The sequence below is a fragment of the Leptinotarsa decemlineata genome, unplaced genomic scaffold (assembly GCF_025532065.1).
Source record: "Leptinotarsa decemlineata unplaced genomic scaffold, Ldec_3_MD MMD2_tig00026340_RagTag_RagTag, whole genome shotgun sequence".
In the NCBI taxonomy this organism is placed as follows: domain Eukaryota; kingdom Metazoa; phylum Arthropoda; class Insecta; order Coleoptera; family Chrysomelidae; genus Leptinotarsa; species Leptinotarsa decemlineata.
Window position 1 is genome coordinate 10,210,018 of NW_027412694.1, and position 18,519 is coordinate 10,228,536.

An 18,519-nucleotide genomic window follows, 5' to 3' on the forward strand; every position below is an offset into this window, starting at 1 on the left:
TAGATATTCTAATACCACCTCCACAAGCCATATATACAACAGTTGTTTTGTTATTCATTTATATAGAGGAAGATAGGTTAGGTGCACAAAATGTCATATGTCGCAGAATGTCTCGGAACTCGGAATATAAGTAAACAGAACAGCACGCCTCTGAAATATGTCATCTTTGTTTGTCTCATACAGGTAATATATTCATTGTCCTTTATTAGCTATAACCGATGTTTCCAAATGATGAAATAGAAACGAATCCCTTGAAATGTTGAATGCATTATTGCATTCCTCTTTTTTAAGTATTTAAATAATTTTTTAAAGAAAAAGGTAATGATGAGTTTAAAATGCGTTGTTTTAGAGCTCTTTTATGAAAACTACTTGATTTTCATCAGGAGGAACATTCTCCATTGTCACTTTCACCACAACAAAATCATCGATTAGTTGTTGTTTTTCGTTCAGTCACAGACGAGTAAACTATATCTGCAGCCCTCTATGTTCAATTGGCTGCGTCCTAAGACATGTACCCAGTCACTAATTGGTTAGTATTTTAACGTTTAGTTAACCAGTTTTCAGGAAACCATGTTTTGTATACAACTGGTTTTTCAGTGAAACCACAAAGTGGTAATTTCATAAAAACCAAACCATATTTCTAGTTACTTTTGGAACATATCTTAAATTGGCTATAATGGTTACGCCCAGGGCAAAAAAACAACAAGCACTGCACTGGATACATCAAAAGGAGCTTTTTGAATCAACTGGACATATATTATTGTATGTCAAATCTCATGTCATGTTTTAATTAATGAAACATATAGGTACTCAAACCGTTTCAGAGAGCGATATTTTTTGCTTCTATTGTAATTTTATTATAGTCTTACTAAAAAATATGCTTTTTTTAAATTTTTTTTCGCAAATATGGACGAAATTACAGCAATCATTCAGTGAAGAAAAATCGCTTCAATTCATCCAGCTGCTGCATTCATCAATTATCGTCTCGAACATAATAAATAAATTTTATTTGCTGGAAACTGTTGAATGGAAGAATGTTTTTTTATCGGTTGCCGTTAGGGTCAGAGTATGAATAATAACAACAGCGTACACAGAACTCACAAACTTATATTGTCTAAAGATATAGGTTTACGACTTCCATGATATTTGATTCTGAATTAACTTCTCTGACCTCTCATTACTTGTAACAGGATCCTTTAGCCGTCCTTTCGATGTGTATAATCAACATTCAACGTTCAGAAACGTTCCCGAATTCAGCGACGGATCTGATGGATTCATCTTTTGCTCCATCTATTGGTCAATTTTATGTTGAATTTAAGAACTCATCTTTTACGTCAATTGTCTTTTAACCTGTCAATGAATCAAGTTGCGCATCACATTGTGCGCAGAGAGAAAAAGATATCTTCGTTTGATTACCTTCTTCGTCGTAGCAATCATCGCTTGTTTGGTTTGCTTTGCAGTTTAAGTTGTAAGCGTTTATCACGTTTGACGTACGCTGTTCCTGTTTTTACGCATACTCAGGAAAATTGTTCGAAAAATACGTGTTGGCGGCGAAAATCATGTAAAAGTGTGTTTTTAATTTGAAGTGGGTGTAGTGCATATTGAACAAATTCAGCAGTTATAATAGTATTATTGTGTTCTTAAATGTCCTGTGTTGAGTGCAAATTATTCTAGTTGTGGATAAACAACAGGTAAGATGTTTGTTTTAATTGAGATGCGCAAGAGAAATTCAAAATACCAACTTTCATATTATTATTTGAATAGTTCGTGGAAGTTTTTTCAAAACTTTAACCATTTATGAAAACCACTTATAAACTGTTGAGAAAGTACGGTGGACAGGTAGGAGCCAAGTTTACACGGTGTAAAACGGACACGAGGACGTTTAAATGTCCACTTTAGGTTGAGATCATAAAGATTGTCATCTCTTTTCTCCACGAGGTTTGATTAGAATTCATTATTGAAGAATGTAAAATGATCAATGAATAATAATTTTAGATTCTTTGTTTTCTAGTACTTACCTGGAATATCTGATTTCGATTATAATAAACAAAGAAGTGTTTAACATACGTTAAGGGAATTGTAAGTTGCCTTAATAATACTAGTAGTTTTTGATCAAGGTCAATTTCAAAATTTAATTTTCCTGTGGGGTATGTTAGATATAAATTTGAATAACTGTTGAATGAATATCCTCGAATTTCCTCCAAGAAGGAAATGACCATTGTTTTTCCAGTACTTACCAAAAATCTTACAAATTTTCTTTTGAGTACCCATATTTAATCTTTATAAGATTCAGCATTTCTTATTGTTGGATATCAATAAGGAAATTAAATATTCCCAAAGTTAGTTAAATCTTTTACGTAGGAAGGTATATTATTTTTTGTGGCTGGAGTTCTCATGGATGAACATTACTTAGTGGCATAGTTTCAATCGATATTTCTACTGGTATAATCTGATGAAGGTTTTCATGTCACGCTATGTTCTTCAGTAACAATAAATTTCACAGATATCTGAAAATTTATTGCAAAACAGACCTGTTACTATTTCAACAGTAGTAACAAGATATCACTGAGAATTTAAGGGTCTTTTAGGCTCAAATTTTTGTCTATTTCCGATTTTCCAAGTGTTTTTTTAGTTTCGTGCAAGTATCACTGTCATTGAAAAGTTCAAAAATCGACTTTTTCAGGGGCTTACTTTTGATAAAAAGTATATGAACACAGTGTATACCTCGAGGTATAGGCAGTGTTTTCAGATATATTCTAACCAAAATATACATTTTAAGTACTGGTCTGTATAGCACCTACCTACTTGTCATTAATACTCAAGAGGCTCTGCACCTTCTTAGATTTACAATCTCTGGTAAAAATGTCATAAACTCTGTAGATATTTTATTTGTTTTGGATTCATTTCAAGTATTATGGATCGTACCGAACTATGGTAGGAATATTCTCACTCAATTTTACGTATTCCTGGACATATAGGTTTACATGATAATATTTGAAATGGTTATTTTTGGATTCATTTTGAGGAAATAAACTTCATATGAACATACCCTATTTGATAAAAATAAAGGTGCTATTGTTTTTCTGATAACTCCGCTATGACTTCATGTATTTTCTGTTGAACAACATGATTTTTTATTGTTATGAGTGGTCTCTGTGCGGAGATTGCTCTGAATCAATTTGAAAAGTGATAAGCCACTGATTTTTCTTAAAGCGAGAATCATTTTAGATGTATTCATTCATTTTTGAGTAATCTGGTCTTTCGATTTTTTTTCATTTGGTGTGAGGTTTCATAATGAAATTAAATTGTTGTTAAATTGGAAGGGGTACATTTTTAGGGAAGATTAACATTGGTTTGGAGGACAAACTGAATGAAAAAAGTGTTTTCATATTACTCAGTGTTCTTAAAAGTAGTTGTTTTGAGAGGGGTTTTTGCTTCCAGTTTGTTTATCTTAAACTTACTTCTTTGCATGAACTAGACATCTTTGTTCACTAGCGACCCGCTGATACTGAATATAAATTCGCCCACCAGAAATTTAAGAAACAGTGATGAAAAGATAATTTTGTTTTATGGATGCGCCTTTTTCCCTCCTCGGCTGTCGCCGCAGTTGGAATATTTAATATTCCTTTCTTATTGCACATCTGCAACATAAAACGAACCTACATACAAAATTTCAACACCCGAAAATACAGCGGTACGGGGAAACTGTGATGAAAAGGTAATTTTCTTATGTAAACGCTCCCCTTTTACTCCTACGAGGGGCGCCTCAGTTAGAATATTTGAAAATCATTTCTTAGAGCACATCTTAGACCTAAGAAGCACTTACATACCAAGTTTTAGTTTCCTAGGACTCACCTAGGACTCACCTAACCCAAGAAAAATCACATTTTCTAAATAATAGTGCTGTTGGGAATATTTTTACACAGAACAATAATAGTATTCAACATGTTCTATAACATATACTACTAGTGTTTTTTCCCAACATCAAACCGTTATTTTAACACGTCGACACGTGTTTCGATCACCAAGTGATCATCTTCAAGAGAAAGATTAAAGTAAATATACTTATAATAATTATCCTTATTCATATCATATATACCTCTTGTAGGTAATACCTGCGTCTTAGGTATCTTAAATTAATTTCACAATTGTGCCTTATCTACTAGTCTTAAATTAATTTTACAATGTGTCCTTATGTAATAGTCAGTTAAATCTAATAATTAAAATATTATTTAACAAGCTATATAGTATATATACTATCAGGTATGGATCTCTCGTCGTTATTCATAATATTATTATGTTTATTTATTTCTACACTCTCTCATAGGCATCTAAATGCCTGTTGTTGTGAACTTGTCTAACTAATCTTGATGAACTAAAGTCTATGGAATGGTTTTGTTGCAAAATATGATAGGCGACTGCTGATTTTTCTGGTCTTCCATATTTTAGGTGTGCTAAGCGTTACTTATATATTATATTAAGAGAGTTTTTTGTCTGTCCATAATATTTTGCATCCCAGTCCTTACATTTAATTTCGTAAATTCCAGACTTTTCCGAATTCTCGATCTTGTCTTTTGGATTTGCTAAAAGGCTTTGTAGTGTATGACTTAAAAACCACCTTCATACCTAGTTCCTTGAAAATCTTTCCAAAGTTCTTTGTGTATTGGTGGTATGGAACTGAAATATATTTGTGTTGGTTTTCGTCGTTTTAAAAAGTCGAGATTCCATTCATTCTTGACCTAAACTCTTTATTCCTTATTATATCATCTATAATACCCCTCGAGAAACCGATACTGGCTGCTATTTCCTCTATTGTACGTTTTTCTTTTGTGAACCTCTCATGTGTGAGAGGAAAAGTCAAAATCGAGGCACTCGAAAATTCAGCCCAGCACGTTTGTGCTGTCCACAGTGATGTGAACTCTCAGGAATATATCTGTACGTGCTGGTTTCCTTCCTAAATGCATCGTATTCTAGCCCTCCATATTGACTCCTCATTACCAAAACGTCAAGAAATGGAAGTTGTCCTTTATTTTGTAACTCATACGTGAATTTTATTGATGGAAATCTGTCAATATTCGATTTTTTGTTATCGAATATCGCGAAAATATCATCCTCATACCTTAGCCATATCCTAGGAAAACACTTTGACTTTTCTTTGGTTTCCATTTCAAATCTGCTTATGAACAGGTTTGCCTGATAAGAGGAAAAGTAATTTACCCATAGCCGTTTCCTCCTGTTGTTCATAAAAGCAACCTTCTACCTGGAGACGGTTTTATTTTCATACACAAATTAGTGAGAGAAACAAATTCATCAATTTCGTTATTATTGAAATTATTTTTTCCTAGTAATTCCCAGAGGTATTGTAAGATCTGTGGAATTGGGACGCTAGGAAATAAGAAACTAACATCGAAGGAAACCAAAATCACACCTTCTTGAAGAACGATGTTTATTGTACCTATGTTGTATGAACTATATGGCTCACTAAGAAATTTGAAGGCTTGCCTAGTAGATAAGGCAATATTGTGAATTTAATTGAAGATACCTAAGACGCATGTACCTAGAATATGTATCTATGGTATAAATAAGGATGATTATTGTAAGTATATTTAGTTAAATTTTCCTTTTGCAGATGACCCCCCTGCAACCCTCTATATTGTTTCGATAAAAAAACTCATTTCTTCTGAAAAAAATAGCTCTACTAGAAATATTTTCACATTAAACGAAAGTATTCGGCCTGTTCTATAACTCCCATACCTTTATGGAAATTTTCATAGGTTCCAATCGAAATCTATGAGTATATTTTTGAAATATCCTTGCGGAAGTTTTGTAAGTCAATACCTATTGAAATTTATTTGGATTCGAATTACGTAACTCAGAAAAACTACACTGTTACGCACTCTACCATGTTCCTGTGTGTGTGTTCTTACTCGCCTCTTTATTCATGCGCCCGTATGAAGTGTCTTGTTACACCCACATAAATACAGGGAATTAATCCGATTTAAGTTTCTACTCATTTGGTCAAGAAGAAAAGGTAAATACAAAGGAGTAATGAATGAATCCGTTTTGCAAATTTATTAAATCGGTGGATCGAATTTTTTGAAAAATATGATGTAAATAATAAGTTCCAAGAATGTAGATTATTGATTTTTATTGAAAAACATTCACGCACATGTCCCAAGTTTTTTGTCACAAATATTAGCCAATATGAATTCTTACGACTTGAAACTTACGACTTCAGAATGAAAGTTGAATTTATCTCAAGAACTTGAAAACTAATTCACCAACGCAATGGTGCCACCATGTGTTATAATGATTATTTAGTCTTCAACCCTCTCTGATTGATTTATTCGTAAAGACGGATCTCCACCAAACGGACTCGGTTGCGACTAGTTTCGTTTTCAAAAACTTGTTTCAGTTTCGAAAACAAACTTGAATTCCACCAAACAGATAAAAGTAGTCTGAGTTGGAGTGTTTAGTTGTGAGCTGTCCCTTGCTTTTTTTCGTTCATGTTCTACAAAGAAAAATTAAATCTCATTGTTGTTTGAAATGAACAATAAATCAAAAAAAAAACCTGCATAGTGCCGATAATCGATACCCATCAGAGATTAACACTTGTTTTGGCGAAATCGACACAGCTGCTGTTTTGTTGTGGTTTTGTCCGTTTGGTGGGAATGCGGTACGGTACGGTACGGTACGAACGGTATGACTGATGTTCAATATTGTCTGGCTGCTGAGTATGTGCAAGACTTTGAAAACTTGTGAATTTATTTTAATTCTCGGGAAATGTGTTCCACATATAGCAGGGGAGCTCACGATGCAAAATGGGGATTTACTCGAGCGTCATTGAGACATATTAGGTTGCAAAGCTTAGATGATAAGAAGAAACAAATTTTATATAATATATACCTTTTCATCGGTGGGGGAAGCGGCTATAGATTTTTAAATATGTAAAAAATACTGTTGCATGGACATACTCAAGCGCGTCAGATATTGATAGCATCAATGTCCTACTTATTTTTAATAATGTTGGTATGTTAATCTGATCGTTTGCATGATGTGGGTGGTTCTACGTAAGGGTTGAAAGTGAAAAGAAAAAAATTAAATGGGCGCGTCAGCTTTTCTAAGGGGGTGTTAAGTGCAACAAAAAAAGCTCTCATTCAATAATCTGACGATTTCGATCTGACGCAAACTTGCGGCCATTATTATAATGTGCAAAAAAATTCGCCATTTTGAAATACTCAAGCGCGTCAGATTAAGATATATATGGTTCATGTTTATGTTTTAGACGTGCTGTCTCATAATCTGACGATTATCTAAAGGGATTCGCTTGATCTGACAAAAACAATATTTTTATAATTTTTTTTAGTTCATTGAACTTAATTAATTGAAAAGCTCAGGAAATATCATGCGAATAAATAAGTGTAAGTATGTTTTTTAAGTAGAATACTTGTATTTATAAGAAAATAATTTTTTTAAAATGCTCAAAAAAATTTAATTTTCATAATCAAATGATTAATCAACGAAGAAAAGAGAAATTAAACTTTCTATGTTTTTTACCACTTTTATTTGTAACTAGCGTTAGTGCAGTTTCGTCCTATAAGGACATTTTCAAACTTATATATTGTGTATACAAATATTACAAATAAAAGTACTTATGATGCACTGTTTGGAACCTTTGGTGTAGTAATGAATATTACTAGAGTTTGTTTTCCCCAACACCAAATCGTTATTTTTAACACCTCCTCGTTAAAAATAAAGATTTGGTGTTGGGAAAAAAACTCCAGTAATATACAAATAAAAGTGGTAAAAAAACAAAGAAAGTTTCATTTCTCTTTTCTTCATTATGATTTCCTACCACGTAGTAACGGCTATACATTCATCAGTTAATTGATTAATTAATCATCATCTTCATCACGAACGAGACTCTGTGATCAGCTGTGATGGCGTCATGGCAACAGAATTTAGAGTGGGGTCGGACTGAGAGCGTAATAGATAGAGAAAAAGTGAATAGAGAATAGAGAAATAGAAACTGGGAGAGGGAAATATAGGTATCACACAGCTGCACGCATTAAACTTTATCGAACGAATTTTTGTTATTTCGGCTTGCGGAAATCAGTCAGATTATATATTTTTCGTTATCCTTGAATTATTTCCTTCAAGATAAAAAAATTAGCTGGATTACTGGAATATACACTTTTTAGCAGGTAATTAACACACCCTAATTTAATCTGACACGCTTGAGAATTTCTGATGATCAATTTTTATTTACTAATCTGATCCTTTATCCCTCACAGGCAGCCTTATATATGAGGCTCATATTTGGTGGAGGTATTTAACCGGGTACAAGGTATCCCCTGTATATAAATCTGCCGCGCTTTAGTAAATCCCGAAATCCCCGCTTGGGCTCCCCTAATAATATAAACGCAGTTCTCCAAATGAAACAGTTCTCAAACATTGAAGTTCGAGGTGTACTGAGTTGAACCTCAAACGAAGAGTAGCCACAGTCCGTCGCGTATTTCTGATATGTACCGCTCTTGGTGAAATCAAATGTGCCAAGTCACTTAAACAATTCTCCTGAAAATATCTACAGAAGAGAGATAAATCCCAACCTTTCTTCGATGTTCCAGACTATAAAGATTGCAAGTGATGTTCGCGTCTCCAATTAGGCGGATGGCTCTTTTCTGAATGGAATCCAGCAGCTTCAGGATATGTTTAGGGGCGGAGCTCCATACATGAGAACAATAATCCAAAGAACATCTGATCTGAGCTTTATAAAGCATCAAAAGTTGCTGAGGTGTGTTCAGTTTTCTGGTTCGGAACAGTGTTCCAAGCTTTTGAGAAGCAGCCTTCGCAATTCCAGCGACATGATTGTGCCAAGATATATTGGTGTTAATTTTAACCCCTATTGGTGTTAATTTTAACCCCTATTGGTGTTAATTTTAACCCCTATTGGTGTTAATTTTAACCCCAAACTTATCAAAGTAGAAAACGGAATTGCCAGACCTGACATTATTATATCCGGGTCGGAGACATTTATCTTTTTAAAGAAAACCGATGCCTGGGTTTTTGTGGTATTGAATTGAACCTAGCTAGTTTCACCCCATTTCGAAATTACTTCTAGATCCTCATTAAGATATGCAACCTTCTGCTGCCGGTGAAGATGTGCATCCACAGCCGATGTCCCGGAATCCAAATATAATGACGAGACAAGTGTGCTGTCGTATGCAAAGCGTTATATTGGATTCTTGATTTTTTCCAATAAGTCGTTAATACACAATAAAACGAGAGTTGGAGACAATATGGATCCCTGGGGAACACCAGCTTTGATGGTGAAAACATTCGAGAGACATCTGCGACGGCCACTTGCACGGAATGTTTTTTCAGGAAGCTGAATAGCCACAAACAAAAATGATCTCGACAAGCAGCTCTTGACTCTCCATGTTTCTCAATCGCGTTATTCTAAATATGGGTGATAGAAGGTTGCCTATTCATCTTTGTTTCCGAAAGCCACATTGATGATCGCTCAAGATGTTGAAGCCTTCCAAATACTCAAGGATATGGTGGTTTACGGCTTTCTCCATGATTTTTGGTAACACTGATAGCAAAGCGACTGGTCTATAGTTATTTGGAAGATTTTTCTTGAAGGAAACCCCCCTTTCTTGTAAAACAAGTTGAAAAGTCTGCAAAATACTGGTGCGAGTTCATTTGCTCACTTTTTAATTACGATGACGGGCACTTCATCAGGACCAGGCGCCTTTTTGATATTGAGCTACTAATTTATATTAAACTGAGTATCATCAAAATATGTTAAGAAGATTGGATCTTTTTTGGTTCGTATGAAAAAAGTTTTTATTGTCCGTAATGCCTATTCTCTAAATTTGAAGTTGAGAGACAAAACTGTTTTTCAGACATAAGTTTCTTAAAAAGTGTTTCTTGTAAACGATTATTTCTTATAAAAACACCTGATATTTAAGTATTAGATAAATAAGTTAATAAAAAAAATGTATTTGATTCAGCAGAATCACTTTACGAGGAGATTATCAGATAAATTTGTTCAAGGAATTACCATCGTATCTCCGGACCCTGTAAATGGGACATGTCTGCATTCTGTCTCGATAGTTAGCTTACCTTAACTTCGTGCTCAGCTGGCGGCGATGTCCTCCAAATTGATGAACATTCCTGTTGCCAGGAGGATTCATCCTGAAAGTTAACTACCCTCGTTTGCTTCGTCATCCGATTTAGCAATAATCCAGTTAGTGTTGGATGACGTCATGCCCGCGACTCATAATTGCTCGAGTCGGAGGGATCGCCGTGACTCAAAATAGCGAGCGGCAAGATTGTTATTTCGGCGTAATCAGTCTGTGTGGGTGGCAGCAGTTGAACATTAAATACAGTAAAACCACCTAATAGAATAATTCGGATGAATATGTCAATGAGGTCAGAATCGATTTCATGAACAAAAATGGTTTCTTTGCAATCGTTCGAAATAAATTTATGTTAAAAAAATAAGGTGACTGTTCAGATTTCGTGGGACACGTGTACATTCGATTAGCGATTTTTTCTTTTTTTTATGTTGGTACATTTGTCTCTAACATATGTTGTCAATGTTGTTGTCAATTTGTTGGTGAGAGGCATAAAAGTTAGAAGTGTTTTGCCCGTTCGGCAATTTTCTGCTATCGAAATAATGGATCAAAGCATATGCATTTAGTTTAAAAAATGGAATTGAGTGCTCAAAAACACTTTAAATGGTGACAGTGGCATACGATGATTTTACTCTGGGTCAAAAAAATGTTTACAAGTGGTACAGGATTATTCACTATAAATTACCGACCCCTTATCATCTTTATTATTGCCTACAGAAAAAAAAGTTGAATGTAAAAGTTGTGTGCTTAGGACTAAATTTTGATAAAATGCTGTCAAAAATACAGATGCGTGCAGATTTCAGGGGATACAAAGTTTGTAATATTTTTTTCAAATGAGACACCCAGTATATTAGGTATTGAAATTTTGGAATTGTCTTTTTTTCCTGATTTCAAAAATATACCATATGTTACCCCTATCTTATACCAGATATATGTTCAAGAACATTTGAATAATGTATTCCCAATATGGATAGAAAATAATGGAAGCATTAAACGGCCACCTAACAGTCCAGACTTGACCCCTAAGGATTCATTTTTCTGGGGATTTCTAAAAAACATTGTTAATAACGATAATAATAATAATATTCAATTAATAATAGACACGATTCGACGTGAAATAATGAATATAAATGTCAATAATGAAGCAATTTCCGATGCACTTATAAATATAAGAAGACGTTATCAATTATGCATTCACAATAATGGTGGGCATATTGAACATCTGTTATGACTTATCATGTTATTTGAATTTCCCAAATAAATTTTTTGTTTTCTATTTTTCAATATTTGAAATTTTTCTTCCTCACCTCTAATAACTCAAAAACGTTATAAGATAGGGGTAACATATGGTATATTTTTGAAATCAGGAAAGAAGACCATTCCAAAAATTCAATAATATACTGGGTGTCTCATTTGAAAAAAATATTATAAAATTTGTATCCTCTGAAATCTGCACGCCTCTGTATTTTTGACAGCATTTTATCGAAATTTAGTCATAAGCATACAACTTTAATATTTAACTTTCTTTTCTGTAGGCAATGATAACGATGATAAGGGGGGGGGGGTATATAATTTATAGTGAATAACCCTGTACAAGGTTTTCGAAGAAGGTCGAGAAGATGTGAATAACAACACTCGCCTTGGACGCCTTCTAGCACATCAACACCAATAAAAATGTTGAGAAAGTGAAGAAAATTGTTATGGAGAATCGTTGAATCACAATTAGAAAAGTTGCTGAGAATGTCAACATATCGTTTGGCTCATGCTATGTAATTTTTTTGGAAATTTTGGGCATGAAGCGTGTGGCAGCGGAATTCAATTCAAGATTGCTGAATTTTGACGAAAAAATCGTCTCTAAAGCATCGCTCAAGAATTGTTGAATGCCGTCAACGGCCATACAGATTTTCTTAAAACGGTCATAGCTGGCCAAAAAAAAAATACGAAAATGCGAAAAGAAATACGAAGAAAACGTCCGGTATTGTGAAAAAACAATTCATAGCTTTTGCATTATGATAATGTATCTGCTCACTGGTTATTTAGAATTTTGACAACCCAAATCCAAGTTTCCCGCAATGCACCAATTTTCATCAGGAATAACATTTTTTGACAAATGGATAAAAAAAGTTTCCCATTTGGTGAACACTTTTTGAAACTCATTGTATATGGAAGGAACGGTTGTACAGCAAAATAAGTAACTATGACAAATTACTGAGATAGTTATTACAAAAAAATGTACTATTCAAAATTCGAATAGATCCATATATTTCTATTCAAAATGGCGGCACTTTAACATTATCTGTGGAAATATTGTCGATTAACTAGATGTAGTGAGAAACATGAGACAAGGTTTGTTTAATTGAATAGAACTGGCCGATACTTCATGAAAATCCATATTAAAACTAATCAATACAGTTTATTGTATGATTTTCACTATCTATCACTACAAAAACCGCGACACGTGTTTCTCTATACAATAGCTTCCTCAGGCGTGAACTCTTGAGGAAGGGAAAATCATATAATAAATAGTTTTAAGGTTTGTTTTGTTATTGAGGAAAATTCCAAGAATTGAAAATGTTCACCCATTCACGTACTTTTCATTTATTTTGTTTTATTTTCGGTTTAACTGGTACAGATTTTCAGTCATTTTATCAGTGGAAAAAATATGGGTTTCAATGACTTATAAATATAAATGTTCACATAAGCGAAAAACTAATTTTTGATACAGGATTTTGAATTTTATTCAGTTCAGAAATTGGGTAGTTTTCAGGTGATCTTATTCCAGACTTGGTCAAAGAAAATATTTGAAAAGTTGTAATTGGGTCGTACTGTAAGAATTTTGATCTAAACATTACAGTTTTGTAGAAACGAAATTGTAGCTGAACTGGAAATTGATTAATCTTTGGTAAGATACGTTAATTTCAAAATGTAGCAAAATTATGTTGTCTCTGTGTGTCATAGATTGAAAGATATAGCAGTATAGTTCAAAAACACGTCACTAACTTTCTTCGAAAGCTACTGATAATTCCTCTTCCATATTCTCTGTTTCACTATCACTGTCGTTATTTAAATCAATAATGAATGTATTTCTATATACCATTAATATGGAATTGTTCAATCTCCATATATAGTATTCTTCAACTAAAATTACTTTTTTAATCCTTTTCTGCCAGCATTCTTCGGTAATATTAGATACTTCTCCTTTAATTAGCTCTATTACCTTCTTATCAAATTTTGGAAAAAAATTTACTCCTGATTCTTTGTTTCAGTTTTTTTAAAATCAACTGGATAGGGTTGAAAACACAAAAATAGGGAGGAAGTCTCAGTATGGTGTGTCCATACTTTTCAGCAATACTCTCAAGGGCATACACTTTTTCAAATGTTTTTATCTGTAAAACATCAACTAGTTGGTTTTTGGTATAGTAAACTTCAAAATACAAATTGTTATCCATTAAAAAACTTTGTATTTCATCTTTCCTCGAATTTTTATTTGGTATTTTGATGAGCTGTCGCGAATGATAGGATGCGTTGTCACTATTCGCATCCAAATTTAGGATCCATGTGTTCGGAACCCATCCTTTACTTTGCAGGCATGTTAGGCCTACACATTCTCGAACCATCAGTCCACCCTTTCGTAACTGTGTCGTGAGTGTCATACCAAGATTCGTCCAAATAGAAAAGTTGCCGTTGTTCTTGCCTATATTTAGTAATTTGTTCTAAGTATTTGTTATGCAATTCCACTATTCTTCTGCTTTACAACACTGTTTAACGTTTGTTTATTATTTTAAATCTAAATTCTAGTTTCTTTATCCTAGTCTGAATAGTTTTGTCACAGCGGCTCACGTTATGGCCGGAAGTATTCAATTTCTTCCTTATGATTTCAGTTGTAGGAATCTCATTGCTTTTGTAACAGTCGTATCTTGTTTTTTTAATGATTTTATTAGATGGTAATCCAGTATTAGATCGCGTCTTGCGTTCATAAGGTTTGTTTTTAACTATTTTACGTACATTTGAAAAAAGGAATTTCGGTCAAATCTTATGTTACTTGAAATAGTTTGTTTTCCTCGAAACCAAACTTGAGATGTAGATTCTTATGTACATTGAACCGTACTCTCTGTGTTTCAATATTCAAATGCATCCGAATCCTATTCACTGGTATCTCTTTTTCGCATTGTTCACCATCGCTATTGGAATCATTACACTGGAAAAACTCTGCGTTGTTGTCACATTCGTTATTACTATTAGTACTTGTCCAAGGACGCCACATTTTAAACAGAACTTTTAAGTAATTTTAACTGCACCAATATCGAATTTCAACACTCAAATCGCAATCAGTTCCTGAACTGAACACGACGACGATAACCATCCTTGCATACACCGATTTTTATTCGTCACCGTAACATGACTTCAAATTTAATTTTATGATTCTTCGGCCAATCGTAAAACTCGGTTAGTTGAAATTATCCAATACGAACCACCAATTTTACAGTCCACGTGGATTAGTTCGTAGCTGGTTCATTTCTATGTATGTTTTTGGCCTTTGAGAGTTCCGCCAATATGCACAATATCGTTTATTTCGACTATACAAATCAATTGTGGCCACTTTTTCAGTGGGAATGTATCAATTAGTTGATTGTGATTTCAAAAGTTTTATTAATTCATTAACACAAATAGTTGAACCTCTATTGCGTTTTGTAGGCCAAAAATATTTGTTCTTATTATTGCCATTTGTTGTTTTCTTGCTAAATAGATTATGAACGGTTGTTCGGATTATAAGATGACGCTGTTTTCTAATCACGTTTTAATAGTCTGCTACATCGGTAGGAGTAAGTTTATGAATGCAACCATTGTATTAGTACCCGCTTTCCAAAATTGACGCCACCTATTAGAATACAAAAGTAATAAAACCAGAAGGCAATGACCCTTGCTTTAAATCTTATAGATAATTGCAGACCCAGAATTGTTTTGTACATATCTGTGAAAGTTGTTTAAACTAATTTTATGAAAAAAAAATTGACTATTTCACCTGAATCAACCAGAGTAACATGGGCTGTACTATATTTTCGAAAAATTTAGAGATCCGTATAACAGTTACAATAATATAAAAGTTTGTTATTTGCAGTGCAGTGAAGGGTCGCTTGTCTCTTATAAAGAACAATCACTAATGTCACATTCTGGGTATCAATTCTTCTTATTATTATAACTAATGTTTAAAAAAAATGTGGGTAAATTTTCGTTTTGAGGGAACCCGGCGATTTTGAAAAAAATTTTGAGTGTACTTACGTATTTTGATGCGTAGATTACGAATCCGAAAGAAAAAAGCGGCGCTCTCCCTTATTTACAAAGTTACGACCTTTCAAAGTTAAGAAAAGGGCAACTTTTCAGCCGTCTTTTTCACAAAATAAACTATTTAAAAACACAAGCATTCATTCACTAGGTCACCTTTACACCTTATTCCTCCTTCTTTGACACTTTTCACATCAATATTCAACATTTTTCCAATAAAAATGTTAAAAAATGTACGGAGCTGCTTTTTGGTTACATATCTCTGTATTTTACGTTTTTAAGGTTAATGGCATGGTTGGTACGACTGATGCAGTCCATATTCCTAAAGTAATTCAAATGTTTTTTACCTTCATTCTTTAGATCGTAAATTGGTTTTTGGTGGTGTTATACCATGTATTAAGAATTTGAAATAGTAGGCGGCGGCAAATACCAACCGCTTTTTTTCTGAAATGTCACTAGTAACTAACCTAAAAATAGAAGAATGTCACTAGGAGAAGCATTCGTTTTTTAAATCAAGTGTTTTATAAAAAAAATATTCATTATTGAAGTGAAAAGTGTCAAAGAAGGAGGAATAAGGTGTAAAAGTGACCTAGTGAATAGATGCTTGTGTTTTTAAATAGTTTATTTTGTTAAAAAGACGGCTGAAAACTTGCCCCTTGAAGTGCCGTAACTTTGTAAATAAGAGAGAGCGCCGCTTTTTTCTTTCGGATTCGTAATCTACGCATCACAATACGTAAGTACACTAAAAAATTATTTTAAAATCGCCGGGTGCCCTCAAAACGAAAATTTACCAAATTGTGTTTGTTATAAGAGTAACGAATGGCCATTCGTTTCGATAGACTAATGACCGGAAACGACTCGTGAAGTAGGTATGTAGGTTATAGAAAAACATTTCACATCTAGCGATCTCTCTCGTATTTGCGTTGATCGCCGAGTTGCGATTATTTAATTGTTCACTATCAACCTCTCTTAGGATTTATACAAATAAATGCTGACTGACATTTCGCGAGTTTTCAAGGTCTGCTTAACCTTAATGCAACCTGAACTATTTTTACGCCTGTGTAATTATTCTTATTCGTAGTAATTGTTGGGATAATAATCGATGTTTTGTTTACTGGTTTTCCACGTTGAGATGGGTTTAATTTTTTCAAATATGACTCAGCGTTCTGAGAAACTCGAGGCGAAAGTGTATTAATCACGAACAAGAAACGAAATAATGTAGCATTTTTGTTTCGGTCAACGACATTGAAGCAATAATCACATATTCAGAAATGGTCAATCAACCAACACGAGCAAAAAAATTTTTATAGATATATCTTTGAATGCTATTTATTGATGTTACCCAAACCAAAGAAGATGGTATTGTCATATTGGCAACACCCTGGTGTGTTTACAATCTCTAGCCAAAATGTCAATTCGATATATCTGAGAAAATTCTATAACAACCAATCGATTGTTTTAGCCTACTTTAGATTGTTCTCAATTAATCTTTTTTATGAAAAGTTCACATTTGTAAAAGATTTCGCCTAAAAATATATGATACTAGTACTATATTGCTGTATCGCTGCTGTTCCAATGTTTTGACATAATCAGAATCAACGAACTTAGGCGTGCGCAGTGTTATAGAACAGTGCTTTCAAAAAATTATTCTTCAGCGCCATCTAGTGGCGAATTACAGAAAAATTGATAGCCTAAAAACCTTCTCTACGAAAAATTACTTATACATGTCAAGTTTCATCACGATCGGTTGAGCGATGTAGAAGTTTATCACTTACCAATCAACCAACAAACATCCTTTTTTTAATATATAGATATACGCTTTCGCCACATCTTGAACGAGAATTGAGCGTCCTTCAATGGTACTTTCACTAATACAGCAAAAGTATGACAAAATGTAGAATGTTGTAATTTAACAGTCCCATAGTCTCAGAGCCTGTACTTAGATATTTCAACATCTCCCCTTACGCAGACGCCACCTATCGGATCGACAGATTAAATACTCAAACATAGATAAACGAGGCTTTTCAGGGCGGTTATAGTAAAACCAATAATGATTGAGAGTAAAGCGCGTTGTCATATCTAAATTTTACGTTACCAGTTTATAGCAGAATCAAAATATAGTAAGCAGTAGAGTTGTAGGTTGTGGCAAATTATAGATAATACACAATACTAGTACGATTAAAAGGTATTATTTATGACAAAAATCTGTAATGAGCTTGTAATGGATAATACTTATACATTTCCTGATTACTGAACAGTTAAAATCCATTATTTTCCGTATAGTGCCAACTAGTGGCAACGCTGTACGCAACAATATTTCTGTCTTTGTCACTTTACCGTAACTTCCATCTCATCGTTGCAGTCCTCACTAATGTACTTGCAGCCATGAGCGTATCATTGGTTTGTGAATTATACAGCGTGAATTGTACGTTTTACAGTTAAGTTAGTCAGCAATCGACGTGTTGTGATAACAATTGGTGAAAATAATAGTGCTAATAAGTGTTTAAGCGTTACATAATTATATTTCTACACCGTTCTCAAACTACTCAAAAAATGGGAGACATGGTTGGGCCTTCCACGTCGAAAAAGGTAAAACGGTCGGAGTCTCGGTCAGTAAGAGAAAAACAAATTGTACTGCGAGTATTTCACTGTCTTGAAAGAGATCATCAGCCACCAAAAGATGACTTTGTGCATATGTGCTGTAATTGTACGTGTGTACCTCCGAATAACCAACCGGGCATTTCTACATCATTAAGTTCCACAATTACAAAAGATAAATTAGTTGATATGTGCTCTGATTATACCGGTGTACCAAAATCATCGATTTACAAAATACTACGAGAAGCAGAAATTCATGGGGACGTATAATCGCCAAAAATTAATAGCGGACGAAAAAAAATCACAGTTGATGAAGAAGCCAAAACCAGTATACGCAGAACTATTTACAGTTTCTTTTTCGGAAATGAGCTGCCCACACTACAAACAGTTCTGGAGGCACTTAGCGATCATGAATTGGTCCCAAAAATTGGTAAAGAAACTTTTAGGAAACTTATACACGAAATGAAATTTATGTACGGAAAAGTTGACAGGAAAA

General features: G+C 33.8%; 1 protein-coding gene across 2 annotated transcripts in view; it reads left to right on the forward strand.

Annotated features, from left to right (window-relative positions):
- The first annotated feature begins 1,416 nt into the window (after positions 1–1,416).
- cno (adherens junction formation factor afadin) overlaps positions 1,417–18,519 on the forward strand; it is a 354,944-nt gene continuing 337,841 nt past the window's right edge. For both annotated transcript variants that reach the window (XM_074183524.1, XM_074183525.1), the window contains exon 1: positions 1,417–1,691. The gene's annotated coding sequence lies outside the window, so the exon portion shown is untranslated. The remainder of the gene's footprint in view (positions 1,692–18,519) is intronic.